This window comes from Carlito syrichta, unplaced genomic scaffold (assembly GCF_000164805.1).
Source record: "Carlito syrichta isolate Samal-C Ts95f unplaced genomic scaffold, Tarsius_syrichta-2.0.1 Scaffold289003, whole genome shotgun sequence".
Lineage (NCBI taxonomy): Eukaryota > Metazoa > Chordata > Mammalia > Primates > Tarsiidae > Carlito > Carlito syrichta.
In genome coordinates, this window is record NW_007233099.1 from 30330 (window position 1) to 52317 (window position 21988).

Below are 21988 nucleotides of genomic sequence, written 5' to 3' on the forward strand. Positions count from 1 at the left end.
CTCTCTTTTTTTTTTTTTTTTTGAGTTGGAGTCTCATTCCATCGCCCAGGCTAGAGTGCAGTGGCACACTCATGGTCAACCCAGCGTCGACCGGCTGGGTTCCGGTGATGTTTCTGCCTCAGTCTTCCAAGGAGCTGGAACTACAGGCGCACATTACCACACCCGGCTACTTTTTTGATTTATGTAGAGATGAGGTCTCACCAAGTTGCCCAGGCTGTTCTCAAACCTGTGAGCTCAAGCAATCCCCTTACTTTGGCCTTCCAAAGGGCTGGGATTATAGGCTTGAGCCACTGCACCTGGCCTGCAGCTCTTTTAATAGGGGGAAAATGAAGTGTCCTAGTTGAATGGAACTTTCCCTGATTTATGATGAAATTGTTTATTTCTGATCTTTTATTTAAGATCATATGCAATCTGTGTACCTATTACTAAAATTGTACTTGCCTACCTCACTTTTTCATTTTGTTGTTGTTATTGTTGCTATTCATTCATTCATTCATACATTCATTCATTCATTTAGCATTTAAAAGTGCTTACTACATTCTAGGCACTATCTTAGATGTTAGAGATACAACGTGAAAGCAAATCCCAGTTCTTGCTTTGGAGAGGTTGCTGTCTAGTGGAGAAAGAGAGATGAGCCAACAATACAATGCCATAGAGGAGGTGATAAAAATCTACTTAAGGCAATAGGGAGTAACAAAGGCAAGGGAGTTGCCTGTCTGAGATGGACAAGAAAGGCTTCCTGGAGAAATTAAGTTTGAGTTAATCTTGAAAAAAAAAAACAGGAACTGGGAAGTATGCAAAAGAAGAAATCAGAGAGAAGAATGCACAAAGAAAAGAGACAGATAGTCTGGTGCATTTTGGGGATGTACAAGGTATTCAGTCTGTCTGGCCAGTAAAGTTTGAGCAGTAGGGTGAAGAAAGGAAAATCTGCAGAAGTAATCAGGGACAAGGACTTTGAATGCTGAAGATGACTGAAAGTCAGTGAAGGCTACTAGTTACCAGACCTTCTAAATATTCCCAAACTTCATGCTTATCATAGGACCAGTGTATTGTAGTGAGGAGATCACAGCCTTTGGAGTCAGAGAGATGATCCATGTTCAATTACTTCTAAATTGTGGACCATGGGCAAGTTACTTAACTACTGTAATCATGTTACTTTGTCTTTAAAAATGAGGATGATTATTCCTGCTTCATGTTTATAAGAAAAAGTTGGCCATTGCTTTACTAAACTCTGACATGGCCATGTGCTCATTGAGTTATGGCCAGGCCATGTTTCCTCATGGAGGAGTGCAAGAATAAACTTAATTCTTCCACAGCTACAACAATTTTTGGCATGTAAAGTTCTGATTGTAAATTGCGAAAATGCTTCATGTCAATGTCAGGATCATCTAAATATGTCACCCAGCAACGGCAAGCGGATCCACGTTTTGGCCTCATTTCCTACCCTGGAGAGTTGAATCTCTCTCTCTCTCTCTCTCTCTCTCTTTAATTTACTTTCTAAATAAACTATATTTTCCAGTCTAACTTCTGTGCAATCCTTTGCATCTTTTGCTTGGCACCAGATTGTGAACCTGCCATCATCAGCCCTGACCTAACATTTTGGAGGCCCCTCCAAGATCTGTGTGTGTGTGTGTGTGTGTGTGTGTGTGTGTGTTGGAGTCTTGCTCTGTTGTCTAGGCTGGAGTGCAGTCTAGGCACACTCATGGCTGCTGTAGTCTTGGCCTGCTGGGCTCAGACGATCCTTCCTCCTCGGCCTTCCAAGTGGCTGAAACTACCAGTGCACACTACCACACCCAGCTGATTTTTAAATTTATTTTAGAGACAAGGTCTTGCCATTTACCCGGGCTTGAATCCCTGGGCTCAGGCAAATTCTCTTGCCTCTGCCTCCCAATGTGCTGGAATTATAGGCGTGAGCCCCCACACCCACCCATCCCCCCAAAAAAGGTAATAATATATGTGAGATCACCAAGCTAAGAACTAGGAGATAATCAACGTGTTTACATCTTATACTTACCTTCCCCCTCCTTCCTTATTTTCTTCTACTTGCATCTTAACTAATTCTTCCATTTTTCTTTCCCTCTCAAGATTTATTGTGTAAACAAAAATTGTGAGTGTTTTTGTGGCTTGACATTCTTGTTTATTAAATTGATGACATTTAGAAAGCAATTTTGGGCAAATTCTCTCCTCGTAATAATAAATGTACCCGATCACTGCAATGTCCACAACTGAGTGGATCCGCTTGCCGTTGCTGGGTGACATATTTAGATGATCCTGACATTGACATGATGCATTTTCACAATTTACAATCAGAACTTTACATGCCAAAAATTGTTGTAGATGTGGTAGAATTGATTTTATTCTTGCACTCCTCCTCTCCTTAAACCTATGAAATTGTCACCAGCTTGTGTTTTGGAAAAAATTAGACATTGTTTCACTTTATTTTGCTTCCAGTGTTACCATATACACTTATCATGTTTGTGTTGTGAAGATGTTGGAATGTTTTTTACATATAAATAAAAAGGTTATTCCCAACATATTGTGTTTGGATAAAAATTTTCAAGAAGGTAAAAACATTAATAGACTTAAGGATAATTATTTTCCTTAATTTACTAAACTTGAGTGAGTATCAGATCTGGATTCGTTGAGTATGAGTTCACATACATGACTTTGGAACACTTTTCTTTATAATCACCAAATTTACTTGGTTCCTAGACTCAGAGACTCTTGATGCAGGAAGGAACTTTAACAGTGATCTAGTTTTCAACCTCCTGTCTGATGCTTGAGTCCCCTTTATGGTATCACTGCCAATTGATTGGGAGCCTTGACCTTACCAGAGTCAGTGATGGAACGGACACTCTCTAGTGCTTAAAGCAGCCTATTCTATCTTTGGATTGCTTTTATTATTTAAAAAGTGCTTCCTGACATTAAACTAAAATGTGATTTTAAAATCTTTGGTCCTAAAAGTGTGACTTATAGCTGGGCTCAGTGGCTCAGCCTGCAATCCCACGCCTTTGGGAGGCTGAGGTGAGTGGATTGTCTGAGCCCACGGGTTTGAGACCCGCCTGGGCAGCGAGACCTCATCTCTACAATAAATCAAAAAATCAGCCGGGTGTGGTAGCGCATGACTGTAATTTTAGCTACTTGGAAGGCTGAGGAGGAAGGATCGCCGGAGTCCAGCAGGTCGAGGCTGCGGTGGCCACTGCACTCCAGTCTGGGTGACAGAGTGAGACTCCAACTCAAAAAAAAAAAGTGTGACTTATAACCATATGGAATAAATCTGCATTTTTCACCTAAATGTCTCTCAAATGTTTGGCACCAACTAATGTTTGACAAAGTCTCTCCATCACCAGAATCTTCTTTACTCTTAGCTCAAAACTTCCATGTAAACCAATGGTTGCTAAAGATTTGATTTCTTGTTTCTCTACCATCCCTGACTAGTTCCTCTCAATATATCTTTCCATAAACTTCTGAAAGGGTAGTACCTAGAATGCTGTATATACTCACAGTATGCTGCACCTTGTGCAAAATAGTCTATACTATCACCTGTCCTGTTCCATTCTTGCATCCTAAAATCAAATTAGCTGCTTCTGGTGCCACATCACAATGTTATCTCATATCAAACTTACTATTGACTAAATCCCTAATACAAATCTCCTATTAGGTAAAATCCAATACAATCCACCCTTCATGTTGTTTTCAAACTTCAGTTATGATTTCAAATATATCTTACATCTCTCCCATCTTCTGCCATCTCCAAACATGACAAGTATCTTCTTTTTCTTTATCTATATAATTGATAAAACTATTGAAAGTAAAAGAATCAGGAAATTGTCTATTGGAAATACTCTAGTACAATGGATTCACAATACCTGAGATTTTACAACAGATTCACAATAGATTCATAATAGAATCTCACATTCTATAGAAGCTTGATACTTTTTATGCAATATGTATGCATATATGTATTTTTTTCTAAAAAAGATCTCCAGAGTTTTCATCATATTCTTTTTTTTTTAAGTTGGGGTGTCACTCCTTCACCCAGGCTGGAGTGCAGTGGCACGCACGCTCATGGCCATCCCAGCATCGACCTCCTGGGCTCTGGCGATCCTTCCGCCTCAGCCTTCCGAGTAACCGGAACTACAGATGGCTATTTTTTCTTTTATTGTAGAGATGAGGTCTCGCCAAGTTGCCTGGGCTGGTCTCGAACCTGCGTGCTCAGGTAATTCACTCGCCTAGGCCTCCCAAAGTACTGAGATTACAGACTGAGCCACTGAGCCTGGCCTTGTCATATTCTTAAAGGTGTGCAAAAGAATATTCGGGCTCTTACTCTAAAAGGGTATTCAAATGCTCTGACTATAGCCATTCAATCTTTTTTTAAAAAATGTTCATTTAAATGGTTTACGGTCACCAAAGTGAGGCCCAAACTTTTCCTATCCAATGACCATCCGTGTACCTTACCCTGAATTGTACCCCACATCTTTAAAATAAAAAAAAAGTTTACAGTCAACGGCTCGCCATCTTGAATGAATGGATTATAATAAAAGAATGCGTCAAATGGCTATATATATAATCTACACACTACATATCTTTGATTTTCAAGACTACTGGTCATATTGGAGAAGAAAATGAAGTTAGTTTGAGTTATCACTTACATTTATAGGTACTCGTGAATAATCCCTTTAATAATCTATTCTAGAATCTTCTAAAAAATTTGTGGAGTACAATTCAGGATTAGGTACATAAATGGTCATCACACAAGGGAAGTTTGGACCTCCCATTGGTCCTTACATTGCCTGGTTTGGGATCAGGTATCCTTATTAATGCTATGTGACACACCCCCAACAGTGTCCCACATGTTTTTTTAAACATTATTTTATTTTAAATTCAAGGGGTACATGTACAGGTTTGTTACATAGGTATATTGTGTGACAGTGAGGTTTGGGATTCTATTGAACCCCTCACCTAGGTGGTAAGCATAGTACCCAGTGGGTGGTTTTTCAACTCTTACTCCCTTCCCTTTTTATGTGTCCCCCAAGTCTGTTGTTCCTTTTGCATTCAGTATTTTTTGCATTCAGTATTTAGCTCCCACTTATAAGCAAGAATATATGTGGTATTCAGTTTTCTGTTTCTGTGACAATTTGCTTAGAATGATAATCTCCAGCTGCATCCATGTTGTTACAAAAGACATGATTTTGTTCTTTTTTATGGCTGCGTAGTATTCCATGGTGTATGTGTACCACATTTTATTTATCCAGTTCACTATTTGTAGGCACCTGGGTTGGTTCCATGTTTTTGCTATTCTGAGGAGTACTGAGATAAACATACACGTGCAGGTATCCTTTTGGTAGCATGATTTATGTTCATTTGAGTATATACCCAGTAGTGAGTTTGCTGGGTTAAATTTATTTTTAGTTATTTGATATATGTCTAAACTGCTTTCCATTGAGGCTGCATTAGTTTACATTCCCACCAACAATGTATGAGTGTCCCCTTTTCTCTGCAGTCTCACCAATACCTGCTGCTTTTTGACCTTTTAATAAGTGCCATCCTTACCAGTGTGCGATGGTATCTCATTGTAGTTTTAATTTTCATTTCTCTGATGATTAGTGAGGGTGAGAATTTTGTCCTGCGTTTGTTGGCTGCATGCATGTCTTCCTTTGAAAAGTGTCTGTTCATTTCCTTTGCCCAATTTTTAATGGAGTTATCTGTTTTTCTGCTGTCAATTCATTTGAGTCCCTTATAGATTCTGAATATTAGCCCTTTGTTGGTTGCATAGTTTGCAAATACTTTCTCCCATCCTGTCTATTTACTCTGTTAATGGTTTATTTTGCTATACAGAAACTCTTTAATTAGGTCCCACTTGTCAATTTTGGGTTTTGCTGCATTTGCTTTTAAGAACTTGGTCATGAATTCATCACCCAGGTCAATGTCCAGAAGAGTGTTTCCTAAGCTTTCTTCCAAGATTTTTATAGTTTGAGATCTTATGTTGAAGCAATACATCTTAAGTTAATTTGTATATATGGTGAGAGGAAGGGGCCGTGCTTCATTATTTTGCATATAGTTAGCCAGTTTTCCCAGCACCATTTGTTAAACAGGATGTCCTTTCCCTAGTGTTTGGTTTTGTTGACTTTTTCAAAGATGAGATGATTATAAGATAGCAGTTTTATTTCTGAGCTCTCTATTTGGCTCCCGTGGTCTATATGTCTGCTTTTGTACTAATACCATGCTGTTTTGGTTACTACAGTCTTGTAGAAAACTTTGCAATCTGGCGGTGTGATGCCTCCAGTTTTATTCTTTTTGCTTAGGATTGCTTTGCCTATTTGACCTCCTTTAGAATGTCATGACTCAAATATTCAATCATTCATTCAACAAATAGTTATTTCATTCCAACTATGTATCAGGAACTATTCTAAGATCTGAGGTTAAAACAGTGAGCAAGACAGTTAAGTTCTTTGCACACACTAAGCTTAGGTACTAGTGAAGGAGGCTGACAATAAACAAACACACAAGTATGATAGTTTTAGATGATTATAAATTCTCTGAAGCCAATAAATTAAGGAAATGGGATAGAAACTGGGGTTGGAGAAGGTCAGTAACACTAGATAGGTCAGAAGTACGAGATAGTTCAGAGAAGTCTATTAGAGAATGGTATTTTAGCTCAGATCTGATTGACAAGAATTAGTTTGCAAATATGTGGACAAATATCTAGTCAAAGATAACAGAAATGCAAAGGCCCTGGGTTAGGAAAAATTTGGGAGAGTTCAAGGAACAGAAAGAAGATGAATGTGTCTGGAACACAGCAAACAATGGGAAGAATAATAAGTAATAAAGTTTAAGAGGGAATCAGGTAAGGTCATAGAAGCAATAGTAAAGAGAATAAATTTTATTTTAAGTGAAGTCAGGGTTGTAGGAAGCAGCAGAGTTTCTCTGATTTATCCCATTCAGAGTCTATTTGCTGTGTAAAAAGAATGAATTGTAAAAAGTCAAGAGTAGAAGGAAGACATTTTGCTTATATTTAATTGTGGAATCTACCTTCTTTCTCTTCTTGAACACAAAAACAAAAACAAGGAGTTTATCTCTAGCAGTCTTCTAGGATTTTATCCATTCTCCATGGTTCCTTAAAAATCATTGAACTGTGTGTGATGGCTCACATCTATAATTCCAGCACTTTGGGAGGCCAAGGTGAGAGAATTGCCTGAGCCCAAGGGTTCGAGACCAGCCTGGGCAACTTAGCAAGACCTCATCTATACAATAAGTCAAAAAATTAGCAGGGCATGGCGGCACATGCCTGTAGTTCCAGCTACTTGGAAGACTGAGGTAGAAGGATTACCTGAGCCCAGTAGGTTAAGGTTGCAGTGGCTGTGAGCGTGCCACTGCACTCCAACCTGGGTGACAGGGTGAGACTCCAACTTTAAAAAAAATCATTAATATTGGCTCATCAATTGCATATACTCTTGCATTTAATTTCTATATCCCAGGAGACCAAAAGCCACTGAAAACACTAGAACACACATTTTGTTTGTTTCTTTGACTCCCCCTACCCCCAAACAATCTCTTTAACCATTTTGGGCTTCAATTACTTCTTAGCAACTTTTTTTTTTTTTTTACCTTTTTCAGCCTTACAGGGAAGACAGAAACAAAAGAGGATTTAAAGGAGTCTACTTTCCTTATGTCACCCATCACCCTGGACAGCAACTCTGGCTTATTTAGATATTCACTTCTCTCTTTTTTCCTGCTACATCAGTATAATTTGCAATTTTACAGTTAGAATTGTCTTTTTGAGAGTTTCCTTGGACTATATTTTGAATTTTGATTTTCCATATGAGAGTTGCTACTTGAGTAAAGTATTTAACCTCTCTGTAGCTGTTTATTCAACTGTAAAATAGGGACAATAATAGTATGTATCTTATAGAATTGTCATAAAAATTAATAAGTTAAACATATAGAATGCTTTGAATGATACCTGGCACATAGAAAGTGTTCAATAAATGTTAGCTGCTATTATCATCGCTATTACTACCACTATTATTGTTATTATTATTATCATACTTTGGGCATGAACTTCAGATTTTATAGCGCCTTCATACCACTTCAGTATGACAGGTTTGCAATGTCTGTTTTTGGATTTAGTGTTAGATCTTCTAAAATTGCTTTTTTTTCCTGTTCACTTTTTAAACATCAATTTCTGTGGCAACTTTGCGAAGGAAGTTATGTAGACCCATATTTGAGTCCTGGCTCTGACAATTTCTACCTTTATAACATTGGAATATGGATTACTCTAATCTTCAGCTTCTTCTTTTGTAAGACATGAGCAACATCTTTAATTGATGAGAAGATTGACTGGCATAATATATGTAAAGCTAGAAAAGAGTTTGGCATTTTTTAAAGGTTCAATAAATTCAAATCTTTGTTTAAATATTTTCATGTTAATTTAATTGATGAGAAGATTGACTGGCATATGTAAAGCTAGAAAAGAGTTTGGCATTTTTTAAAGGTTCAATAAATTCAAATCTTCTTTGTTTAAATATTTTCATGTTACCCCAAAACTGTGTTATTTTTTTAAAAATCCAAAAAACAAAACTCTTCTAGTCTGCTTTTGGGCAGCTAAGCTGCCCAGTCAAGTTTTTGACAGTTCTTGGGACTTTGCTATCATTGAATGGCCACTGGTTACACTGAATTCCGTGATACTTGGCATTTTCTCATTGTAGTGCTATCTTGAGCTAGATTCAATTCATAATAGATGTCACAATCAATTTGGTTTTCAGGAAACAAATAGGCATATCATGCAAACTTTTTCCACCTATATCATTGAACATCAATGAATCTAATTCTGTTAGTTTGATCTGTCCCCTCCATTACTTTAGTTTGTCTTACATTAGCTTCAGTTCTCTTGTTGGTAAAATGGGAATGACTATAGTACCTCACTTACAGGATATTGGTGAAATTAAATGAGGTATTTCATGTAAAGGGCTTAGTACACTGCCTGACACTTGGTAAATACTCGGTAAATAAAATGGTAGATACATAGATATAGATAAATAGGAATGCACAATTATAGACTTCTGAATCATGTGTATATTGACTTGAGTTCAATTCCCGGTACTGCAGTTGATTAGTTATACCCATGATCCCCATCTCTTCTGATTACCATTGAAAATTTATTGCTCTAGCTGGGTGCAGTAGCTCATACCTGTAATCCCAGTACTTTGGGAGGCTGTGGCAAGAGGATTGCCTGGGTCCACAGATTTGAGACCAGCCTGGGCAATATGGTGAGACCTCGTCTCTATAATGAAAACAAAAAATTAACTGAGTGTGGTGGCACATGACCGCAGTTTTAGCTACTTGGAAGGTTAAAGTGAAAGGATCGCTGGAGCCCAGCAGGTGGAGGCTGTGGCGGGCTGTGAGCGTGCCACTACACTCCAGCCTGGGCATCAGAATGAGACTCCAATTAAAAAAAAAAAGAAAGAAAGAAAAGAAAATTTATTGCTCTTATATTCCTTTTTCTGAACCCTTTGCTTCTCTGTTGTATAACTATCTTCATAACCACACATACTCATATAGAGAAATAGCTATTCGTGCCTCTCTGCCCCTTGATGGAGTAAGTTCCCCCACCACTCCCTTATGAAACAGGAACATCTATTAACTTCTTTTTTGTACACGAGGGAAACCGAAGATCTGAGAGGCACATCCAACATCATCTGATATACTGTTTGAATTACAAAGTCCACTAATCAGCAGAACTAACCCCTTTCTCAAGGCACGCCAATTCCTTACAAGTCCTGGGTCTCTGCTTCACATCCAAACTATACTATCCTGAGGTGCTGACATGCTGCCTGGCTATATAGCATGGCCCTGCTAGTCTCTTCCCACAAAGCCCCACAGTTTGTCCCTTGGACTCCCCCCCCCACACCCATTTGCTAGTTCAAGAGGCCTGCTCTGAATGAATCACTTATCTTCAACTATAATGTTTTCCCCTTTAAGTATTGCCTGTTTGAAGCTTCCTGCTGCTATGTGCCACAGAGATTTACTCTGCTGACCAATGAGACCAGTTGGAACCAAGTATGAGATACCCATACTTTACCCTTGTGTTTATTCCTTACCCTCCCCTTGACCCCATGCTGTTATGATCCCATCAAGTCTTGTGCTTAAACCCACTGGGAATGAGAAGAGAATAATTTCAGTCTATGTGGCCGAATTCACTTTGAATAAAGCCTTTCCTTGGGTCTTTTAAATATCACCTAAATATTTCTCTACTTATTAACTCTATTATGCAACCTAGAAAAGTATTATGTGGAGTTTTTCAGTCATTTGCCAATGTGGAAAAATGACTTTACTTAAATTAATTATAATTTGCAGTGCAATCTTTCTTAAAATTCATCAATAAAGAAATTGATATATTACATCTAGAGCCACTTTCCTTTTAGACTTGCACCTATCTGGGGTAGGGACTTTAAAATGAAACCAAACTTATGATTGCTGTAATGATTAATTATATGTCTTTTTATTCTTATAAACTTCTTCTTGTAAGAACAGATTTTACTCTTCTCTCCTGTAATTATGGTCTTTGTGATGAAAATCAGCTTGCTTAATGCAAAATTAGCTTGTCGAATACTGTCAGATGTTGACATTCCCAGAAATCTCACTCTAGATATGAGTTCCAAAGTAGAGAGTGTGCCAGTTTTGAGAAGAAAAATGAGAAGCAAAATCAATACCAAAGAAAGAATGAAGCCACCTTTCAGCCCCTTGGATATGATGGAATTGAAGTAACTTCTAACTTCAAGGATTTCTGAAATGGTTTTTGCTGTGGCAACTAACACCACAGAATTTATATAGTTGATGAAAGAGGAGATTAAACTTTTATGTTCTCATCTATTACATTGATCTAGATTTTGTAGATATATGTATCAGGGGATCAGGATAGTGAGGTTCCCAGTTTCTTGATGGGTTTTATTTATGTTTTGAAGTTTATTTTGGTACCGAAAAGAGCTTAAATTCAAAGAATGTTATTTTTTTTAAATCTCAGAATCTTAACAGAGATAAATTGCCTTAGTTTTGTGAAACCCTACTCTAGTGGGAGTTGATAATTTACTGTGAACTGTTGGAACAAAGGTAATTAAAGGTGTAGAAGTTAGTGATCAATCACTTTACAAGTGATTGTCTTTAGTGCGCCCAGAACTGTGCTTTCAGTTATGCTAAGTCCAACTTGCAGTTTATTTGGGAAGACAAAATTGATGTAGATGCCATTTTACATCTTTTGTTAAATATTCTTCTACATGTGTGTTCAAAATTTCTTTTTGAAGTTGAACCTAAACTTTAAGCAAGTTTGAAAGTAAACTAGAAGTTTGCTAAATGTGAAATAACACGAGGTTTAGTTTCATGATTTAGAAACTGTCAGGAAACCCAGAAACTGGAAAAATAATTAAGCCGGGACTCAAATATCTTCCTAATTATGCCCACATCCTAGTGTTAGTTTTTTCTATTGCTGTTTCAATCAGGAGAGGAAAGGAAACTAGAAAGAATGATGAGAATCAAGAGAAAGACATGCCTTTCTTTCTTTCTGAGAACTGCTCTCCCTTTCCATACATTCAAGACGTCCTTACTTTAAAGGCCCAGTTATTGTCCTAGTGTACTCTGGTCATAGTAAGCTCCCCTCCTTGTAAACTCTTACTGGCATGAGCACCATTCATTTTGAAACAGTTAACTGCTCTCAACTCCTGTTTATATTGCTTTGTTTCCCTCAGAGTTCCTCGCATATGGTAGGCTTGCAAATATTTTTTTGATGAATAGAATGGGCTATTTTGTGGGTTTAGTAGAGAAAAAAATAAAAGACTGGAGATAAACTACCCTGATGGCTCCACCCACCCCACACCCATGAAAAAAGCTCTACTGCATTTATTTTATTGTTTTATTTTATTTAGAAATAGAGGACTCACATTGTTGCCCAGGCAGAAGTACAATGGCTATTCAAAGGCATGATCATAGCTCACTGCAGCTTTAAACCTCTGGGCTCAAGTGATCCTTCTGCCTTGGACTCCCAAGTAGCTAGGGCTACAGGCACGCACCATCACACCTAGCTTATTATGTTTTATTTTAAAAGTTTTATATATCTCATTGAAAACATTCTAAACATATAGAAAATGCAAAAAATATATATAAATCACCTAAAATGCAGATATTTATGAGGATCACAGTCTCTGCAATTGTAAAATGGAGATAATAAAAGTATTATCTCCATTGATATGGGAATAAAATACAGTGGTATTGGGCACATAGAAAATGCTTAATAAGGCCAGGCACATGCCTGTAATCCCAGCACTTTGGGAAGCTGAGGTGGGAGGATTGCTTGAGTTTAGGAGTTCAAGATCAGCTTAGGCAACATAGTGAAACTTCATTGCTACCAAAAATTCAAAAATTAGCCAGGTGTGGTGGCAGGTGCCTGTAGTCCCAGCTAGTCAGGAGACTGCAGTGGGAGGATTGCCTGAGCCCAGAAGGCTGATGCTGTGGTGAGCCGTGATCATGCCACTGTACTCCAGCCTGGGCGACAGAGGGAGACTCTGATTCACACACACGCACACTCATTCCTTAATAGATGTAAGTTATAATCTTCTTCATCACTGCCATCCTCATCATTATCAACAATTAATAGATGGAACGAAATTAAATTTAGAATCAGAGATATCTTAGCACTAGAAAAATGATGTGGTTCTTATTCCTTTGAGATTACAGGACAGGAGAAAGAATAACTATAGAAATAAAAATGATATGTTAAGAGTAGCTCAGGGAGCACATTTTTTAGGGGGATTGTACTTACAGAAAATAGATCATTTTCTGAGAGCAAGAATGTTGGGATAGTAGGGGGAATTGGGGTTTGGATGAGCAGAGAAGGTCTGATCGCCAAGGTCCCATTCAGCAATAAATTCTATGAATCTGTGCTTTGTTGCTTTGGGGAATGAAACAAAAAAGTACATTTTCCCTTTGCCCAGCTTTTCAACCATCTAGAACACTAATGATAAATTAAGAGAGTCTTGAGTGAAAATTTAAACTTCTAAAAGCAAGTAAATGATGTGTGGGGCCAACAGTGCAGATAAACAAGTGGATGCCTGCGCCTGTGACTTAATTTAAAATACTACCATAATGACTTTTTACTGCAGCAATTAGAAAAAAATAAAGCAGGTTGTTTTGGATAAACAGAAGTTGGCTGATGATAGGACTTCTAAAGAATAGAAGCTACTGATAAAAATTGAAATTCAGCAAGCACTTCAAGGATAAGCTGTGGTCACTGCAGAGAGACTGGTAGGCTGTTACTAAGCATTTGAGAAGAGCATATTGTGAGGGAAAAGAATTGCACATTAATGCTGTGCCCAAGGGCTCATAGGGGAAAAAAGGCGATATAATTTTGGATATTTTTATTTGCTCTGCTGAAGAAAAACAAATAAACAAACCCATATTAAAAAAACCAAAACAACTAGCAACTGACAAAAACAAATCTTGAAGAGTTAATAAGCTGGACATCGATTCTCATGTTTGAAGATGGAGCTGGATAAACAGGGAACTATGAAAGGACTCTTATTCCTTCCAGCTTTGTGATCAGGAAATCAATACATCCTGTATTGGTATTTTACAGATACCTTAAGCTCATACTTCAGTTGCATAGTTTGGTTGAAGATAAGGACATTTGGGTTAGCTGAATTTGTGGTTGTTGTTTTGAGTGTTATTAACTTGTTTATGCAGCAAAGCCTCCTGACATATTGGGCACCCCTACAAGCATAATACTTCTCCAATTTTATTCCTGTTTATGCAATTGTATTAGTGTGACTCAAGATTACATATTGTTTAAAAAGTCATAATGAAGTGTTACTTTTTTTTATAGTAGCTTTGCAGCACTTCCTATACTCTCTTGTTTCAGACCCATTCGTCTCTTTTTAGTTCCCAGACTGTATCATACTATTTTATGACTCCGAGGTTTCACACATTCCGACCCTTCTGCTTGCAATGCTCTTCCTCTTCCACCCACATACCTTCCCTTTGCCTACCTAAACTCCTAATTATCTTTTTGGTCTTAGTTTAAATGTCACTACCTGAAGGAAGTCTTCCTTGATATATGTGCCCTGGTATAATTCTGAATTTGACTTCTGTATACTTGTCTTCTGTATACTTCTGTATTTGGTGCCTAGTTAATTGGTTTTTTAAAATTTGTTATTTTGACATCTCTTTCCTATTAGATTGGCTTGAGAGATGTTCATTAATCTCCTGCTCCCTTCCTAGGTTCTAACTAATAGAGTGTGCACACAATGGCCAATAACTCCAAAGCACAGGGAAAGTTGTTAGAGTACACAAATTAGTCCTGAGGCCAAAATAGGCCTTCTAATTCCCTCACCCCCTGACTTGAAGATACCTAGGCCCTGGTACTGATGTGCTCAATTTAGCCACATGGACAAGGAGCAGGGAAACAGAACAGATTCTGCTTACACAGTGGGGTCCAAAAATGGAGATGGCACTCTCTTTCTTACCATGGATAAGGCAGATAGTGGAAGAAACAAAAGAGAGCCTTTTTTCTGCTTTTAGAGGCCAGGGGACTTCAGCTGCTAGGACAATATAGCTCAGTGAATGGTTGAATCTAACCAATGAGATTACTCATTCCTCCTTCTATGGGGAGACCAGAATGTGCAGAACATGCTAGGAAGAGAGATTAGTGAAAGTGGGAGCACCTCCATTAGACTGTTATGCCAGGGGCCTTATCTATCTTATTCACCCACTGTATCCCATGCACATACATCAAAGAGCAGGTGCAAAGTGTAAAATAATTAAAATATGCTCTCAGCACAGTGCCTGGCACATTGTAAACATTCAGTATATATTTGCTGAATCATGAATCAGTTTTTATTAAAATTGCTAAATCATGGCTAAACAGTCAACCAAACTTTTCAGACACTATTAGTTAGTGAAAAATATGAGTCAAGAAAACTGGTTCTGCCAGGTACGGTGGCTCCTGCCTGTAATCCCAGCACTTTGGGAGGCTGAGACAAGATGCTGTCTTGAGGGTAGGAGTTCAAGATCAGCATAGCAACATAACAAAAAATAAAACGAGTTAGCCAGGCGGGGTGACCCATGCCTGTAGTGCCAGCGAACTGGGAGGCTGAGGCAGAAGGATCGCTTGAGCCTAGGAGGCCAAGGCTGTGATGAGTAATGATTGTGCCACTATACTCCAGCCTGGGCAACAGAGGGACATCCCAACTTAAAAAAAAAAATCTGATTCTAACCCTGGTGGTGCTACTTGGTGTTTGACCTTCATCGAGGCACTTAGCATCCCTGGGCCTTGGGCCTCAGTTTTCTCATATGAAAAATAGGATACTTGAACAAGCTGATTATAACTGGTCCTACTTAGCTCTCAAGTCTAACCCTAAAATGCAAGGTTCAAATGCTCTTGGCTTTAACTAAGCAGAAAAAAACTTTGGTGCAAAAAAGTAAAATGAACTCTTCTCTTTAAGAATTACATAAGTAAAAAGTTTATAAAGTCCATTAGAAGTAGCAGCTTTAGAAAAGGAAAGTATAATTAGAAATGTAGGAAGCTGAAGGTGATCCTAAAAAGAAACCAAACAAATGCAGAAACAATTTCTTAAAGAAAGGCAATTGGAAAGTGCTCTTAAAAGCAATTAGCAGAACAATTTAAATCTCAAGTTTTTGCCTACGGACAATTTAGTAACTAAGGATAAATAGCTGTCATTAATTTTCCCCCTTCAGTCAAAAGTGCAGTGGTTAAAAGCGGTATGCTCTAGAAGTTATTGAAGAGCTACAGCTAAAACTATTGGTTATGCAGATCCTTTTTGCTTAACCTGCAACCCGGGCTTACAGTTAATGATGTGCATGACTTATTATCAATTTCTGAAGTATGGTCCTTAATTAATATATGACACTTTTTTTTATCTGAATGCTTCACACACAATTAGTTTGTGTACTTGGGTTTTTCTTTGACTTCTCCCTAGTTGCCAACTATAACTTTCCAGTTTATAATTGTTAAAGCTTCTGTTAACTGAGACATTAGTATTCTGGCAGGACTTACTTGAAGTTCTGAATTTATGATTATTCACAGGAAATAGTTTATCTTTAATTTTTATTGTTAGGCATTGTTCAATCGTGATCTCAAACTAATGCATTTAACAAAATATTTCCAAGGCACTACTACATTCCAGGCAAAGTGAAAGACATAGGAAGTACTAAAATGAATAAGAAAATCCTTGTTTTTAAGGAGTTGATAATATAATAGAAGAGAAAGTATTACAAAGAATTTCTCTAGAAATAAAAACATTGGGTCTTGAAGTTGACACATGTATAAAATTATGGGACTATTTAGGCAAGAGTTTCTTTTTTTTTTTGAGTCGGAGTCTCACTCTGTTGCCCAAGCTGGAGTGCAGTGTTACACTCACGGCCACTGCAGCCTCGACCTGCTAGGCTCAGGCAATCCTTCCACCTCAGCCTTCCAAGTGGCTGGAACTACAGGCACGTGCCACCATAACCAGTTGATTTTGTTAAAAAAATGTACTGTAGAGACGAGGTCTCGCCATGTTGGTCAGGCTGGTCTCAAACTCCTGGCTCAGACAAACCTCTCACCTCACTTCCCAAAGTGCTGGGATTACAGGTGTGAGCCACCGCACCCAGCTGAATAATTCTTAAGAAGTCAAGTAAGTCTCATGGAAAAAATGCCATTTGAGTTGGTAGTAAAAGATGTACAGGGAGTGAGTACATTCCCAGCAGAGAGAAAAACACACATACAGCAAAGGAGTTAGTAAAGGGCATACTTTGCTGGGAAAACATGAAAAAAGTGGTTTCTTCAGTAGGAAAATATTTACAGCAAAATGACACAGGCTTGAAATCCTCTGAATATATAGTTTTTTTATAATTCAATGAGAAATGATAAACATCTCAGTAGAAAAATGGACAAACATTAAAATAAAATATTTATTGAACACCTACTATGTTTGCAACATAGTAACAACAAAAGCAACAGTAGTATACACCCTGCCTTCATGGTGCTTGCAGTCTAGTGGAAGATACACATAAGTAAATAGAGTAATTCCCATTTAATGTGATGAAGCTGCAATGATAACACACAGCAGAGGCACCTAATCCACACTTGGGAGTCAGGCAAAACTTCCTGAAGAAAGTAATCTCTAAATTGTAAAGGCTAAAAATGGGCAAACAGTAGCCAGATGCACATTGAAGGGTCCTGGAGGATGAGGGGGTAGATGAGAAGTAGTCTAATCATAGTGAACAACATACATGAAGGCCTAGAATTGAGAGACAGCATGGTATTTTGGGGGGAAATCTAGACATTCTAATATGGCTAAAGAACAGGGTGCAAGGGGAGAAGTCAGATTGTATATATGTTGCAAACTATGTGAAGAAGCTTGGATTTTCTTAAGGATGCTACTGAAATGTTATAAGTATGGAAGAAATACCATTATTAAATCTGGGCCTTAGCCAATATGACTGACTGTAATGTGGAGGATGAACTAGAGTGGGCACAATCTGAAGCCAGAAGACCATTTAAGAGGTTTTTTCCATGAACTAGAAAAAATATAATGGTGACCTACAAAAGGGAGCATCAGTGGGAATGAAGAAATGTGGATGAATTTGAAACTTATTCAGAAGACAAAATTAGCAGAACTTGGTGATTGACAGGATATAGCTGGAGTAGTAATGAAAAGAAGTTGAACAGTTCTGAAAAATAAGATGATGAATAATGTTCTGGAATTTTTGAGTTGTAGGTGTCTAAAGAAATGAAAATGGAAATTTCCAAAAGGCATTTGGTTATATATGTCTGGAACTCACGAGAAAGGATGTGTGGGGAGAGAGATTTGGGGATCATATCACCGTACAGATAGATGGTAGTCTATGTCATGAGGCCAGAGACAGTAAATACCATAACATGGTGAAGAGGAGAATGCTTAGGACAGAACCCTGAGACAGAACTCTGCCCTTTAAGGAATGTACTGAGGACAAATGTCCTCAAAGATGCAAAGGAATGGCTAGAGAAATAGGTAAAAGAAAAGCCAGCATTATATTGTGCCATGAAAACCAAATGTAGATTGTGTTCAAGAGAAAACTGGTTAACTGTATCAAGGTTGCTGAGAGGTTGAGTAAGAGCACTGAAGCATGTCTATTGCATTTAGTAACAAGGAAGTTGATGGTGACCTTGTGGAAAACAGTTTGAGTGGAGTGTTGGAGGAGGGATCTTGGGGGTCCACTAGCAGGTGAGAAATGAGGAGATAACAGAAATCAGACCAAGTGGCATAAGCATGCAATTCACAAAATAAGAAACAGAAAGTGTCTATAAACATAAAGAAGTTCTCTCATTAATAATAAAAAATTATGGCTAGGCACGGTGGCTCACACCTGTAATCCCAGCACTTTGGGGAGCCGAGGTGAGAAAATTTCCTGAGCCCACAGGTTGAGACCCGCCTGGGCAACTTGGTGAGACCTCATCTCTAAAATAAATTTAAAATATTAGCCGGGTGTGGTGGCATGTGTCTGTAGTTCCAGCTACTTGGAAGGCTGAGGTGGAAGGATTGCCTGATCCCAGCAGGTCGAGGTAACAGTGGCTGTGAGTGTGCCACTGCTCCCCAACCTGGGTGACAGAGTGAGACTCCAACTCGAAAAATAAAAAGAATAAAAAAATAAATAAATACTAAAATGAGAAACTCATTTTGTTAATAGGCAAGTTAGCAAAGATAAACAATGAATATATTGCCGTGTACATACTGTTTATGAAAGTGTCATTTGATACAACTTTGGAAGGCAAATTGGCAATATTAAAAATTTTTCAAATGTGCATGCCTTATAATATATTTCTGCTGCCTCCTTGGCAGAAAGAAGAAAATATATTCCTTCTTAGCATTTTTGTTTTTGTGTTGTCTACTATCACTTCATAGCAGCTGTTTGGAGGTGAGAATACCATCATTTCCAAAGGAGGGGGGATTTTTCTTGTTCTGCATTGTTGTGTTTATCGCAGTTATTTATTTGGACAGTAGGAATAACCTTTATTGGTTGCAAGAGCAGTGGAAGAGGAGGAGATAGGACAGTTGCTGCTCCTGCTCCCTTTAGAGGCAGCATCCAATAGATACAGTGGCCACCTTCCTTGTTATTATTATTAGTAGTATTTTTTAACAGTGGAGCAGACAGTTTACTTCGGAAGAACTGGGATGTCAAGTCAGGTTATCAGGAGTCCTATCTGCTGGAGGACATGCTGCCACAGGCTTAGAATAGACTGAAGTGAATTTGTGGACTAACAGGCTGACAGACCTTCAGATACAGAAGGGGAGAAAAGGCTGACTTTTATCCCCCTGAAAACAAAACAAAATCCTTGAGAAGTAGATGAATCCACCTTGTCATGGTGGAAAATAATAGATACATCTACTATTTCAAATATAAAGGAAGGATAAAAGTGATACAGAGAGCCAGGCCACACAAACACATTTTTGCCCTAATTCCTACGGCACTCGGGATATATTTTCTAGTGGCAAGAGCAATAAAGGAAAAGGGAGAGGAAAGGTTTCTTGAGGAGTTTTTTCCTTCCAATTATTCAAATGTCATATGAGCAAAGTCAGAAAGTAGTGTTTGTGAAGTTAGCCTCACAAAATCAAAATAAAACTCAGAGATAAGTTCCATCAAGGCCAGGCTTATGTCTGTTTGTTTCAATGCTTTATTGTTACCACCTAGAAGAGTGCCTGGTACATAGTAGACGCTCAATAATAATAGTTGAAAGTGGATGAATTTGAAATGGGAAATTTGAGCACAATATGGCCTCAAGTGTAATCTGGGCCCTTAATTACTCCTGTGAATGGTATGGTTTGGGGGCCAAGGGTTATGTTTACTATAATAAAACTGACAGGCTCCAAAACAAGAGAAGTGGAGTGTGGGTTGTTGACAGAACCTGAATTTTTTTTTATTATTCTGAGTATCATTGTTACTTTAAGTTTAGTTAACAACAAAAACAAAACCTGGGGCCATTGATAGTAGTTGTTTCTTCCTTTTTCTTTTGGAATGCAATGGCATAACTTGAAATCAGATTGGCTCTGCAAATAGATGCTGATTTTAAACTGATGCCGTTATTTCATTCTGTGTGGAGAGAGAATAGAGAACATTATCCAGTCACGAAACTCATGTTAACATTAATTGGTGATTATTGCAATGTGCGTAGTAGCTTTTGCTTTTTCTGAGACACAACCATTTGATCAATTAGATCAATTTTAAAGAGTGGCAATCACAATTACAGAAATGGGAAAAGTGAAAATGCTCCTAACAAACTGCATTAAGACTACAGTCTCTTAAGTGTTGTTTTTTTCCCCATAGCAAACTTGTATATAGCAACCCATGTTCAAGTGTACATGGAGGAACTTGCAGTATTTTTGAATATCTCTTGGCCCCTCCTATTTTCCCTGTACCTCACAATTCTGTTATTTAAATAAATTGAAGGAGGAATGAAATAATGTGCTTATTAAAACTTTCATTATTAGGCTGGGTGTGGTAGCTCACGCCTATAAACCCAGCATTTTGGGAGGCCGAGGTGAGAGGATTGCCTGAGCCCACAGGTTCAACACCAGCCTGGGCAACTTGACAAGACCTCATCTCTACAACAAATCAAAAGCCAGGCTCGGTGACTCAGTCTCTAATCTTGCACTTTGGGAGGCTGAGGTGAGTAGATTGCCTGAACCCGCGGGTTCGAGACCCGCCTGGGCAGCGAGACCTCATTTCTACAATAACTCAAAAAATCAGCCAGGCGTGGTAGCGCGTGCCTGTAGTCCCAGCTACTTGGAAGACTGAGGCGGAAGGATCGCCGGAGCCCAGCAGGTCGAGGCTGCAGTGGCCGGGAGTGGCCACTGCCCTCCAGCCTGGGTGACAGAGTGAAACTCCAACTCAAAAACAAAACAAACTTTCATCATTATAAAGTCAACAATATGCAAGAAAAGAACTTGATGTAACATTTAGAAATGAGCTTGTATGACAGACAGCAGAAAAGGACAATTATGCTAGCTTTTTTGACCTTAATTGCCAGCAATCTATAGTTTAGAACATTGACTTCTAGAAATGCTCTATTGTCTTAATTTTTCTGATGCAAGTCTCTTGACATTTCCCACCTACATCTTTGACTTCCTTCATTTTCCCTTTTGTTTATAGGTTTATTCAATACTACCTCACGGGCTTTAAGACTTCTCAACCCTGGTGAACAATGGGGTGACAGATGTTGCAGCCAGATTGCCCTCACATCCAATACTTCTCAATCTGTGCTCCTTCCCTAGATCTCATCAATGTCTAACACTTGATTTTCTACCTTGTTCGATGACTCTCAAAATGTTATCTCTAGTACAGGTTGTTCCTTTACCTCCAGGCATTTAGAGCTAACTGCCTACATGATATATCTTCTTATCCTGAAAAAACTTCAAATTCACCACGTTCAAAAACAAATTCATAATTTACCTCTCCAAATAATGGTCTATACCAACAACACCACTATCTATTCTAATAGGAAGCCTAAATCATCTCTGATACTTTTTTCCTTCTCTTGCCACATTCAATCTATCACTAGCTCTCTCAATTTCTCCTCCTAAATATCTCTCAATTTTTTTTCCTCTCTGACTATGCCACCATGGGTCTAGTACAATCTACCACCTCTTACCTAGACTACTTCAAAACCATATGTCATCTTCCTGCATCTGCTTTTACTCCAATCCCAATCCATTTTCCACAGTGCAGTCATTTCAAAATACAGATGTGAATATGTAGTTCTCCTTGCCACTGATCTTGGGGAAAGTTCAAAAGTCTTAAGACCTACAATGCTTTGAATGATCTGACCCATACTCATCCTCTTCACTTTCATCTCACCCTGTGCTTGACTTAGCTCCTTGTACTCCTTAGCCTTCCTCTTTTTTTTTAAATATTTTTTATTATGATGTTGTGGGGTACAGTTAAGGGTTAGGTATACAATTACATT

General features: G+C 38.3%; 1 pseudogene; it reads right to left on the bottom strand.

Moving 5' to 3' along the window:
* The window catches only part of LOC110595285, an 11430-nt pseudogene extending 9171 nt beyond the window's left edge, over positions 1-2259 (bottom strand).
* Between the last annotated feature and the right edge of the window lie 19729 nt (positions 2260-21988).